Source organism: Hetaerina americana, unplaced genomic scaffold (genome assembly GCF_022747635.1).
Source record: "Hetaerina americana unplaced genomic scaffold, ioHetAmer1.1.p SCAF_3, whole genome shotgun sequence".
Taxonomy (NCBI): domain Eukaryota; kingdom Metazoa; phylum Arthropoda; class Insecta; order Odonata; family Calopterygidae; genus Hetaerina; species Hetaerina americana.
Genome location: NW_027286874.1, coordinates 71,861,631 through 71,874,408, shown reverse-complemented (window position 1 = coordinate 71,874,408; position 12,778 = coordinate 71,861,631). Strand labels below are relative to the sequence as shown.

At 40.8% G+C, this 12,778-nt stretch overlaps 1 protein-coding gene across 2 annotated transcripts in view; it reads right to left on the bottom strand.

Annotated features, from left to right (window-relative positions):
* Positions 1-11,422, bottom strand: part of LOC139690558 (uncharacterized) — a 244,783-nt gene extending 233,361 nt beyond the window's left edge. For both annotated transcript variants that reach the window (XM_071588025.1, XM_071588026.1), the window contains exon 1: positions 11,109-11,422. The gene's annotated coding sequence lies outside the window, so the exon portion shown is untranslated. The remainder of the gene's footprint in view (positions 1-11,108) is intronic.
* Between the last annotated feature and the right edge of the window lie 1,356 nt (positions 11,423-12,778).

Sequence of the window (12,778 nt, the reverse complement as noted above, 5' to 3'; positions counted from 1 at the left end):
AAGATTCAGTTACCTCCGCGTGATCATTAAGTTTTTGGAAAAAGAAGTTTTCCCATCTTATTACCATCGAAAAAATTCCGAAATAACTTTCATATTAGGGTCTATCTCTATGCCGAGTGGCGCAATCAATGGGAAGGTCTTCAGGAGTTACCTATGTTAGGTACAATTTTGAAGAGTTGGAACATTTAATAATGACTCTTTGAATTGATTTAAGCCGAGCAGAAAAATTAAGATATTTAAATTTCGGTGAATTCATAAATCCTGCACTGTGCATTTAAACTCAATTATGACGAATCTAAAGAAATGATAAGCCAGAAAAATGTACAATAAGGAGACAATTCAATTTATTTGAAAATTTATCATCGCTTCAAAGATTATTTCTAAGATCATATCAATCCAAAAACTTAACTTAACAAAAACTTAGCCTCGAGTCTTTTACGGTGGGACTGAAAATCTAAATCAAGGCATCGTGGTATCCCATAACAACGTGACTAACAGTCCCATCGTAATACATGTATCATCCATATTTTGAGGTTTATTTTCCCACACAATCTGATGACCAATTCCAAAAAAAAAGAGAATTGGAGGCATAATATAACAGATTCATACATGATTCCACAACTCAGGCAGGTTTAAGAGACCCGAGATCCCAAGATTAACTCATAAAACTCTCGTTGACTCCCGCTCTCGTTGGGAACCAATGAAGTTATCTGTTCATTTAAAAGTACTATAAAGTAAGCCTTATCTCTTGTCGAAAGCATGTGTCCCGCGTAAATACTTTCTCAACAGATACATTAATTGTTTGATAAAATTTCACCCATTTTTATGAGCTAATGGTTATCTCCCTCACATGGACTACAAACTTGCCGAGGCTTGCGCGTTTCGTTGCCTACTAGAACTGTACTGAGAGGGGCAATGATAAATGCCCCTAGTAAGGTCACCCATGTCAGATTAGCCGAAGCGATTAGGAGCCAGAAAAGGGGTAGTCCGGGAAGCATATGATCCTTAGTGAGGCGGTTGCAAAGGTCTCACGACCAAGTGAGGGAGGCAAAGTGATGGTGTCAGGATAAAAACACAATCGAGGAAAGCAACGGGAAACCACATAGAACATGCTAGAATAGCGACTTGGAATGCCGTAACGTTGTTGAGAACAGAGAAATTAGAAAATATAAAGCGGGAGATGGTAAGAGTGAATATAGATATTTTAGGGCTGTTCGAGGTGAGACGGAAGGAGAGCTGGGATTACTGGAGTGACAATTACAGAGTAATATACAGCAGCGGGGAGGAGAGCCAACGAGGGGTGGCGGTAATATATTGAACACAAGGGTAGGAAGATGGGTAGTAAGCATACAGCAGGAGAGTAATGGAATACCATAAACAGAGATAAAAGCTGAACCAACGAACTTGGTCATTAATCAGGACTACATGGCAACAAGAAACCATAGGTAGGATCAAATAGACACAGTATACGATCAATCAGAAGAAAACTATATGATAGAGAGGAATAAAAAGAATATATCCTTAGAAATGAAGGATGAAGGGAGGAAGTCGTTAGAGGAAACCCTAAGAGGGCACAAAGAGTAGTCTAAGGAAATATCAAATGGTAGCTAGTTGCTGAAGTCCTTGGTGGAAGGACTGAAATGTTGGTTATGCGGGGTGGAGGAAGGATGAGATTTGGCTTTCTATACAGAATGAAGACACGCAGAAGTTACGAAGAAATGAAGAAACAAATAACGTAGAAAAAACTAGAGGAAGTTTTCGTGATGCGTAAGCCATAAATAGTCGTAAGAGAACGTTATTAGTTGGAATAACTTGAAATGAAAATTAATTGGCTGCTCATAATCGTTCTACATTTCGGACATTTTCCACGGCATTGACCCAAACATGGGGATGTCTTGTGTGCGTGCGAATCGGTTCAGAAGATGCGGAATTATTTTCACAATGGCTGATTGAGTATTTATTTCGTAGGGTAATGCTCCTCAAACTGCCATCTTCCGGTCAGTTAGTCCTTGATAGAGCATGTCGATAAGTACGGAACCTTCCACTGCGGAAAATACATCACGAGGCATTTTTCTCAAAGGGAATACAGCATTTCGGATCCATAGGTCTGGCAGCAAGAAAAAAACTTCCTTCAATTACGGCAGATGCTAACGATAACTTGATATTTTTCCCAATCTTGATAACATTGAGAGTTGCGTGGCTATAATTTTTATATTTAGGGCACCAAGAGTTATTAAAATTGTATAGATATTTCGAGCAATGGGCTTCATTCGTTACTGTTATTTAGGCGAAAAGGCGAATGTTATTTACACACACTAACGCTTCATATATTTAACCGCATTAATAACCATCTTGAATTGATTCTATTCAACGTGACGGCTGACTATCATTAAAATTTAAATGTCCTGTTTTTCCTATCTCTTTCAATTCAAACTTCGATTTAAAGACTACGATACGTTCATTGCTCCACTCATGATATGCTTTATAAACTCCAATATGATCACGTAAGATAATTTTTACAATGATAAATAATAAATGAGCCGATAATATTTCTTCAAAGTGAAATGATAAATTCACGTTAGCAAACTACATATATAAATGGATCGTTCACTCCTGGTGATTGCGAGAGTTTGATAACTTATTTGTGAAAAAGGAGAAAAAAGGAATCCGGTGGATTTGTATGGCCGTACAAATGGAGGGAGATGTTTTAGGGGTTCGAAATTAAATTGACTTAGATACTATGCTCGATAATTCTCAGGAAATAGCCGCAGCAAAATGTATTAATAATTACCTGTTAATAGATTAATAGAGAAATTGAAGTCATGGAAATTTCGAGAGCTCTTGTTACACGAGACTCTCAAGAAAGACGGAAAGAGGAAAATTGCACAGAATGTTCAGTTTTCATTTGAAATTGATATCATACTCGTATTCATAAATGCATCCAAAAGTACACGATAATAGTTTTTAAGGAAACGGAAAATATGGATTAAGACGGAATTTAAAAATGTTTCAACCACCATCCAATCAACTGAATCAACGACCCAGTAGTGATAAATATCTCCAAAATAGTATTTTCCATTTGAATCTCAAAGAATGATTATCGATTATTCTGGACATAGGCGCCTTCTCCGCGGGGGAGGCTGCACCCCTGCATGTTTAAGAACGTGGCGAACGCCATTTTACAACTAGCCAGATCGATATTTGGATGAATTACCCTGTTCCAGGTAATATTTCTCCAAATTTCAACACCTATGATATTAGAAAATAACAATTCACGTCAAATCGACAATCAAGAATTCAAAAACAAACCCTAAATAAATATTTCTCATTCAACTACATGAAGTTATTATTATACATGAGGATAAAAAGTAGGTAGTGAAAATATTGTTATAAAGTTGTTAAAACTCATTCAGTCCGTCTTCCATCCATTTTGGGAATGAACCTAATTCTACAACTACGGTCCGCCTTAGTTCCAGAGATATCTGACACGCGAAACGATTATCACACAAGAACACAACTAACAGCAAAAATTTTCAGGTAAGGTTCATATTTTAGGCTCGAATTTAGGGTGTTCCTTTCCTAATTCTCTCATTTCCACCCGCTTAAATTTAGAGGTAAATAGTTTAATCATTTCTTACGGATGCAATGATTTCTCCGCACTAAGAGTAAATGATGGAAAAGGAACAAGAGATGAGTAGGTTTCGTCATTCACAATATTCTCTAATACTCTTCTTTAGGCGAAATTTGAGGCTTTAAGGGAGTTTCAATGCGAAGCCATTTACGTACCCCAGGTGTGGTGGTTTCAGATTTGATCGTAGCGATAAGATTTACCAAGCTGAATCAATCAATCAATTCAAAGGTAGAATGAAAAGGGAATGCTACCTTGAGCAGAAATAAAAATGAACAACGAAGCTGTGTGCTTTTCTCCGATTGCATACGCCTACATTCCTTTCAGAATTTACTAGAAATGGTTTCCAAGTAATCTCGGAAATGCACGTTATGATCAGATAAATCCAAATTTCAGGGATTTATTCCATGTGGCAGAGTACGGGAATCGGTCCAACGTAGATAAGCCAATATTCATGGTTGGCATAGTACATAACGCATTGGTTTGCATTCGTTGACATAATGTCAACGAATGCAAACCATCTTCTTCCTTCCAATTTTAGGCTCTATACCTGTTCCGGCTACACTTTGAACTAGCCCTTCGTCTTCTGATTCATTTCTTTCATGATGGCTTATATTCAATAGATTTCCTCGATATTCTCTCTCGGGACATCCACATGAAATGTTTATTTCATTTTGCTTTGTATTCATCTAAGTCGTGGATTGAACACCTAGCTCTTCTCTTGTTCCTCAGTCTATTTTCTATTGTTTATAGACCTTTAACTGATCGCAGGAATTTCATTTCCGATGTTTCTATGTATTTGTTTTAGGTACTTTTGTCTCATTTCCCAGCATTCTGATCCACACAAGATAGTGGGAACTTAATAAAAATTTACTCGTGTTTCACTTCTTATTTTACCGTTCAAGAATCTTCATGTCGTTCTACATATCCTCTGGTAAATGTTAATTTGATTTGTTTTGCCTTTTTCTTTTCGTAGATTACATCGCATTCTAAATGTTGAAATGACTACACATGTTCTAGTATGTAACCTTCTATGAAAATTTCTGTTCTTACCGGATGTCTCCGAAAATTGATAATGTTTTAGTTTCTGCTGTCAATATTATTGGGTTAAATGTGTTACTTAGGTCTTGTAGTTTGTTTATCATCATTTGTAATGCATCCCCTCTATCTATGCAAAATAACCTGGAGCTCAGCGAATAGCATTCGCATGTTCGCAAGCACTCCGTGGGTACCAATGTAATGCCTCGATTGAGTGGTCTAACCAATATTTCGTTGATTATTCACTGTATATTTTATAAGAGTTATTAAGTTAAGAGTTATTAAGTTAAAGAGTTATTAAGTTAAAGAGTTATTAGAGTTATTTAAGAGTTATCTTTGACCTAACTTGACCGTTGCCACCAGGAAATTGGCATAATTGCAACGTAATTGTGTAAATAATAATAATAATAAAATAAGCGGCATTCAGGAGACTTGAAAGCCTCTGCATAACTTCGTTCTCTCTTTCCGAACAAATAAATAACCTCGACTACTCTCCAACGAATGGTAATAACAGCCTTAAATACAAGAAATATCATTTTCTTTATCACTTAATTTTATCCCTGGCATAAATGTACGAGCCAACGTTTGCAAAACATTTCCCGTTTTTTAGAAGGTGATACCATTTATTTTTTGCACTTTTTATATAATTTAATTACAAACACCGACAGGACTTCGGAGAAAGTTCCTCTTCGGGAACAATTTGACGTGAGAGAGATATTTTTTCCACATCGAGAGAACTTTCCTGATGAATTTCCCCACGCCTACAAGAGATCAATGAATGAACGCATGGACTTTGGACCCGGAGTAAGGGAGGAAGAAGTGGGTCTTCACAGCGCCCACGAGAATTGTTGAGAAATGAAATGCGAGGATTGAAAATGTTAAATGAGTGAAAATAAAGGATGAAGTTAATTTAGAAAATGATTCAAATGTTGGATATGTAAATATCACAGTGAATAGATAAAGCTGGATCACTAACAAGTTTTTTAAATCTTAAAAATGCAGAGTTTTTTTACAATGCAATCTATCACTCAAGGCTGCCCATCAATTATCGGACAGTAAAAATATCACACAAAATGTTGTGCAATGTTCGACCTTGTCACGATTTCGATCGATGATACGCAAGCGCGATCTAGTTGAATATTTCGAAGGAATTTGTAATCTCATTGACTTATTCAAATGTTATTGGAATAACTTCCTTCCGCCCGTCCTAAATAATCTAACTTAAAACAGCGGGTAATTTTTTTAACCCAAATACAAGTTTATTTCCCCCTGCGAAGATTGATAAAACGATAATAACTGCATGTGGAACGGGAAAAAATAATTTTTTTCGAGCAAAACTATGGGTGTTTTTTAGAACTCCAAACTTATGGTAAAAATTACCTAAATTCTTTGACAATGTGGCATGTTTAATGGGTGCTTCAAGAACGAAACATTCTAGTGTGAACCCCATTCCCCAACATATCACTCTCTCCCAAAGAGAAAACCAAAAGGACTCGATTGAAAATGAATCAGGGAGGCAGGTAAAAATACGCACCCTCCCCTTAGGACATATTGCGCCTTGATCATTCTCGATCCACCGCAAAACCCGCCTCCGAAGCCGAGGGCCAAAGACGGCAGAGAGTCGTTCGTAGACAATTCCTCTGGTGCCCAATTTAGTAGAGAGAACAATCAATCCAAACACATATAGTAAGAGGGTATTGCGCTGGCCGGATAAGATGGCGGCTATGCACACGGAAGCTATCCGGGTGATGGTTTGATTTGGCTGTGATTTCTATTTTATATGGTGTGCATGGAAGGGTTTACACGTGATGACTCCATAATCGGTGCGAGATAAACATAGTAATTGAGAGGATATAGACTTAATTACCCTGGCGACCTTCATACCGAATATCTATCCCAAGGTTGCGCAAGCCTCGGGAAGTAGCGTATCCAGGAGGCAAGTACGGGCAGCATTCGACTCTCCTTCCCATTAAAATGGGGGATGGGTTTTACATGAATTAGGGCAACGAGAGGAAAAATTGGTCGTTTAAATTTTGTTCAAATTGAGTAACTGGGTGTAATTGAGCGATTAATCAGTAAAACTGAGTAATTGGGTGATTCGATTTTCGAAGTTTTTCTTACTCCCCATTCCCGATTAGATTTGAATGGAAAGAAGTTCCCCAGACGTATTTATCCTATAAACTATGAATCTTAAAATTAGGAGGACATTCTTACAACCTCTTTTTTCATGGTTTTTTCTCTACTCTAACGCAGAGGATAGGTGTGTACATTAGATACGGGAAGTTAAATCACTCCCTATGATTGTCATCCATGGCTATTATGAAGCGAAAACGAAAGAACCTATAGGATTACTTAATTTATAATGGCATATTTCTTGTGTTTTGATTATTATATGAATATTAATATAATGATATAATGAGCGGAGAAGTTTGTTCTCTTTATTACCTGAAGTGACGTCTTCCTTCACGTGACAGCTTCCCGTAAACAGAACCTGTCTACGTTACTGTCGAGTTAAGGCATTTTTTAAACTACGATTGGTGAGACAACTTAAGCAGTAGTGTCTCTTGGGGCGACAACGTGGCCATTCTTCCCAGCAAAACCTTCTCACGCCCATAACCTATACTCTCCGAGTAGATCCTATTCCCAAAAACTAGGTATGATTTTACTATAAGAATAAAGTAAATACAATTTAAATAGTTCATAAAGAATATTCATTTTGCGAAGTAGTTATATTCGAAATGCTATTGAAATAACCTAAGTTTGGAGGGAATTTTAAAGTGCGTCAAGATCATGTTTGAAGAAATTTTTCATCGAGAAAATACATTCGATTTTACGTTTACTTCAATCCCCACTGGACACAAAGCACAACAAGCTTATGACGGCATCCCCACAGCATAACGTTGCTTCAGCCGCCGTATTTGAGTAATGTCTATCATTTTCGGCAGCGTAAAGGTGGCGCGAAAGGACTTGGGCTCTCGAGGCTGCCCGTGTATGCTTACAAACGGAATCGCAAAGGCTTGTTCGCCCACGACCTCACTCAAGTATTCACACAAGCCCACCCACACAGCCATGCGTTAGAGTGCCTATTCTAGGAATAACCGTCGAAAGGAACAACCAGCTGACTTGCCGAGGATGAGGCGCATGTTGCAAGTATATTTAGAGGTGCTCTCCTTAATAATGCATCCTTCCCATGAATAACAACCCTCTACACAAAGGAAAGGGGGCTGAAGGAGGCTCTCTGCCAGAGCGGCAAAGAAAAAGAGCCAGAATAACACCGGCGCGCCGGCAGGCGAGAAAATACAATTTCCTCGGGAGTGGCGATATGTTCTGTGATAACAATCCCGACCTCCCCGTTTGGATATCCCCATAAAGGTCACCGGGACAAACGGCTAAGTTTTTCAAGGGCGATACGCTAAATGATATGCCACGCGAATGAGCTCTCGGAGGCACGCTCGCCCGCGAGAACCACGATTGTACACAAATTTTCGCCCGGGGAGGAGGACCTCATTTGAGCGCCGAGTGGACAAGATGACGTTGACGATCCCCCGTGCTCGCGCTAAAGAGCGCACGCAAGTGTATCTGGATTAAGGGAAAACACCGACGCTGAGACGGCAATTTATCTGAGATCCCTTCCGTAAATAAGTAGAGCCAGTGAGGTCCTATTTCTGTGTCGGAATACCCTGAAGCATATGATTTACGAATTCCCACGTGACGCGCACCACCTCCACGCGCACGGTTTCGCTGAGCAAGGGCTTTATACTCAAACAGGTAAACCCTAGTTCCCCATTTTCCCGGGCTCGTTACCTCTCCAAACAACCGAGTGACTCCATAACACGACTAACGAATTGCGCTGTTTCAATCTTCCTTTAAATTTCCAGAGTAATTGGTGGCAAAGCACTATTTCACTTTCAATGATAATACTTTTCGCCACGTGGATACACAAAAAATGTTAGACACAATGGCCAAAATTGACTGGAAATCCAACTGGGGCCAGCCAGCTAACGGAAATCACCGACTGGGCTAACTGAACCGGGTGCCACTGGTCGCAGATCTTGAAGTTGAGCACCAGGATGAAAGAATGAAGTTACACCTAGGAATGCAAAATACCCAACAACCACGACATATAAGAATTTCAAAGACTTAGTTTCGTTTAAAAATATTCGTGGCATCTGTACCACTTTTTAATTCGAGGACAGTAAACAGAAGCATCGGACAACTGGTAAATTAACCCAAAAATAGCGAATAATCGCAGACCAGTAGGCAAGAAAACCACTCACTCTTCTCCTACTGAAATGATATCTTTCCTCAAGAGAAAGAGTGCAGGAGATGAGGTTAACGTATGCATTAACCATCATAAGATATGTTAAACAGTGCAAATCACACGACAATATTTGCGCATAAGGGTTTACATGAAATCCATTTAGTTTTCATTCAAACTTGATTCCCTTCTTTTTTTGTGTGCATGTTGTAAATTATGTGGGGAGAAATGTGTCCGACGGACTCTTTCTTATTAGATTTTGAAATAGCCCTAGGTTAACGGATTTTTGGAGGATGGCACTCCTGCCATCCTCCAAATATGTGACTATGTATCCGTTAACTTAGGGTAATTTCAAAATATATAGCCCACAGTCTACATGCATAAAGTTTCAAATATCAATTACGGCGAAACAAATTTCAGACAGTATTCAAAAAATCATCTTCCATAGGGAGTACGAAATTTTCTTACCCTTCTCTGATTTTAAATAATAAATAAATAAACATTATCCACAGCTATTGGAGGACACGAAAAACGAAATACCCCAAGCACTTTCATGAACAGCCAATTCCCAATTCCTCCTCTGGGCAACCTTACCGCAACTACATTTCAAGGCTGGCTGTAAGGTATTAAAATAGGAAACGGAGTTTTCTCCAAAATACTAATGCCCTCGTTATTACTTCATCATTTCTCAGAACCCTGAGCCGAGTCTCACCGAATTCTTCATTCATCACCCACTGCATACATTCCCCTACGATACAGAGGCATCTACAGTTGAAACATCACACTTCCTTGAGGCTTCCAAACCTTGAGTTTATTCAGGGACACAACACAGGATTGTACAATAAACAGGACACGAAAAATGTGAAGATTCCATTGGAAAAATGGCAACGATTAAACAGACTATATTTTCAAATAATACCACAGCTTAACAAAGTAACTTAATTTTCTAAATATTCTCGGCACTGTCACAAGATTCCATGATGCATAACTAACAAATTTACAACGTCACTATAGTTGGCTTCCAAAGGAGCGCAAGTGATCACTGCAACTCCATGGTATCAACCTAATGATGCCATTGCTCATAGCCAGACCAGTATTTTAATATTCCTTTTTTCAGCCGAATCAAAACAATGGATCCAATTAAATGTTGACACCACTACATGCTATCTACCACCTTCCTCGACACCTGCTAATAAATAATCTGGCAAATCTGCCTTGATGGAAAAGCCAAAATACATCAGTATGAAGTTTTCATAGTACTTATCATAAACTACAACATTCTTGGGATCATGAAACGAGGGCAGATTATGCAACTCGACGCAAATGTATCAAATTAAACTAACTGGGGCAACGTCATCTTGCGGTCATTTACGATACGTGCACGCTTCAATTTCAGAAGGAAGGGAAAATATGAGGAGGAAGCGACTCGCCGAAGGGTCAAATTCATCCATCCTAAAATTCCGACCGAAGGCACCTGTTAGAACCCATCATGAAAGAAAGTTATTTCTGACTGAGTGGCACTAATAGAATTTATACTTTATAACTCAGCCAGAAAGTAATTTCAAAACCATTTGGGTTGTTTTCTTCTCGTTTCTTGACCTTAACGGTCCCGGCAGCTAAATCTAAGAGAGGTAAACTTCGCGAAATCGATACTGCATAGAATAATAGAGACGATTTGTTTGACATCAAAATACATCAACTCTATTGAACGTAATTATCGCCGAGAATCACCACGCAACTCAATGCCCTTTCGTCGAACTGGCCACAACAAAAGATTTCCTTGAATACTCTTCCGTGCAGCCGGCACCATCCAAATCAGCACTCCGACTTCATGAACATCAAAACGCTGGTGGACCACTTGGATTCAAAATAGAATGCTTGACCCGAATAACATCAAAAATCTGAACCGATCGTAAAAATTAGCTCGGGAACTAATTTTATCACGCCGACTTTATCCCCGACGAGGCTCTCATAAACCAAATATACCCCGAGTGAGACGTTTAGTCAAAGAAATAAATAGACACTACTTCCATCCCGTGATTCTCGGGTCTGTTTTGAAAAAAAAATACCCATTCAACGAAGCGAACCAAACTTCGAGTGCTTAAATCGAAGACTCCCACTCCCATTTCACAGCGCTTAAAAATTAGTATGTTCGCCACCGATAGAAAAAAAGTGAATCCTTACCTCTCCAAGGTGGTTGCATTTACAGTTAAACAGGAGATCACTGGACGACGACCGGGTGCAGAAAAAAATACCTTCCCCCAAGCTCCACAATCGCTACCGGCTCCTTTCGTAATCCACGGGGGGCGACGGGAAACGGACACCGTCTTCTTCGACGGGGCAAACGCCAAGATCGGCGACCGCGGAAGGTTATTATTCAGGCCGAAGGCGAAGAAATGAGCGCGGGGTTCGTTCGGCAGAAGTCGAGGCAGCCAGGAAACGGCTTATACGAAAATCCTCTTCCCGCCAGACCCGATCAAACTACGGACCAAGTCCCGCCACACTGTGCACGCGCTACTTGGGGAGGGAAGAGAGTGGCGGGCGAAGGGAAGGGGGTGTGAGAGGGAGAGGTAGGGAGGGGGGGTCCCGCGGGTGAGGGGGAAGAAGGGGAGGGGGTTGAGGTGTGGGAGGACCGCGCGAGCGAGAGACGGTGGGGCGGGAGGGGAAATGAGATGGAAGGGTGGGGGAGTGAGGAGGAACACGCGGATTTGTCCAGGGAGGGGGTGGGGGATGAGTTAAAATAAGAATTGCCTCCGGCGCTTTTGTAACTGAGGGGGAGGGGAGGATGAGGGTTGGTAATGGAGTGGGGCCGTCGAGGATAGAAAATGGGAGAGGAGGAGGGAGATGGTGAGGAACTAGAGCGGGGTGCAGGGAGGAATTTGAACAAGAACACCTTCGCTCTCCCTCTCTTTCAGGATTGCACCCGAGGGCCCTCAGCACGCTTCGGGCTGTAGGAAGAAGGAAGGGGTGGCATGGGAGAGGGGGTCGAAAGGGTTTGAGGACGGGGAGGAGGAGGGGGACAGAAGAGAGACCTCGACCCTAGGTATGTATACATTCCGCTTTGGAAGGGTTCGCGCCTGCGCCGGCCAGCCGACCAAAACCAGCCCGCCCGCCCTTCGCACCCTTTTTTTCCCTCTCTCCACCACCCTCCCCTTTCACTCGCCGCCCTTGTCCCTTCGGTGAACGTCCGCCGGAGCGGTGGTCGGTGGGGGTTGATGTGCGGGTGCGAAGGGGGATGGGGGAACCCTTCTCCTGGAGAAAGTGCTCCGGATGGCCGCGTTAATTGCGCTGCCGGCACAAACGGAAAAAAAATCCAACCCGTCGCCTCTTGAAAAGATTTTTCACGAACTTGGACTCCTCTCAAAATTTAACAGTCAGGACTGCCATTATTTTTAATTTTTGGAGTGGACACAAAGATTTTCGCTTATGGATGAGGAAGCCGTCACGAGATACGTGAAAAGTCCTACTTCTTGCAAACCCCAGAGTGGCATTGTAATACAAAATACAAAAAATTGCTGATAGAACCTCATCAAATCTGGCTAAGTATTTTAATACATATCTACTTTTGTAACCCATTCTAATGTCTACTTGAAACTAGGTTTTGCTTAAATACGAGTACGTATATTTGCCACTCTTTAGTGCCACAAAGAGAATTATTGAGCATTCAGTCTAAATTTTAACACTTGAAAAACAAACGATTACTGGTTCCTATTTGCATCCTAAAAGGTCAGTCGCAAAAGTAGTATGACTTATTTTTTCCCGGATAGACGGACGGGCAGCGGTTTCTCTGGCTGGGTTCGAGGGAAAAGAGGCTCAGGAAAGGCTGAAGGCCCGTGGCAGGTTGCTCCCAGCCT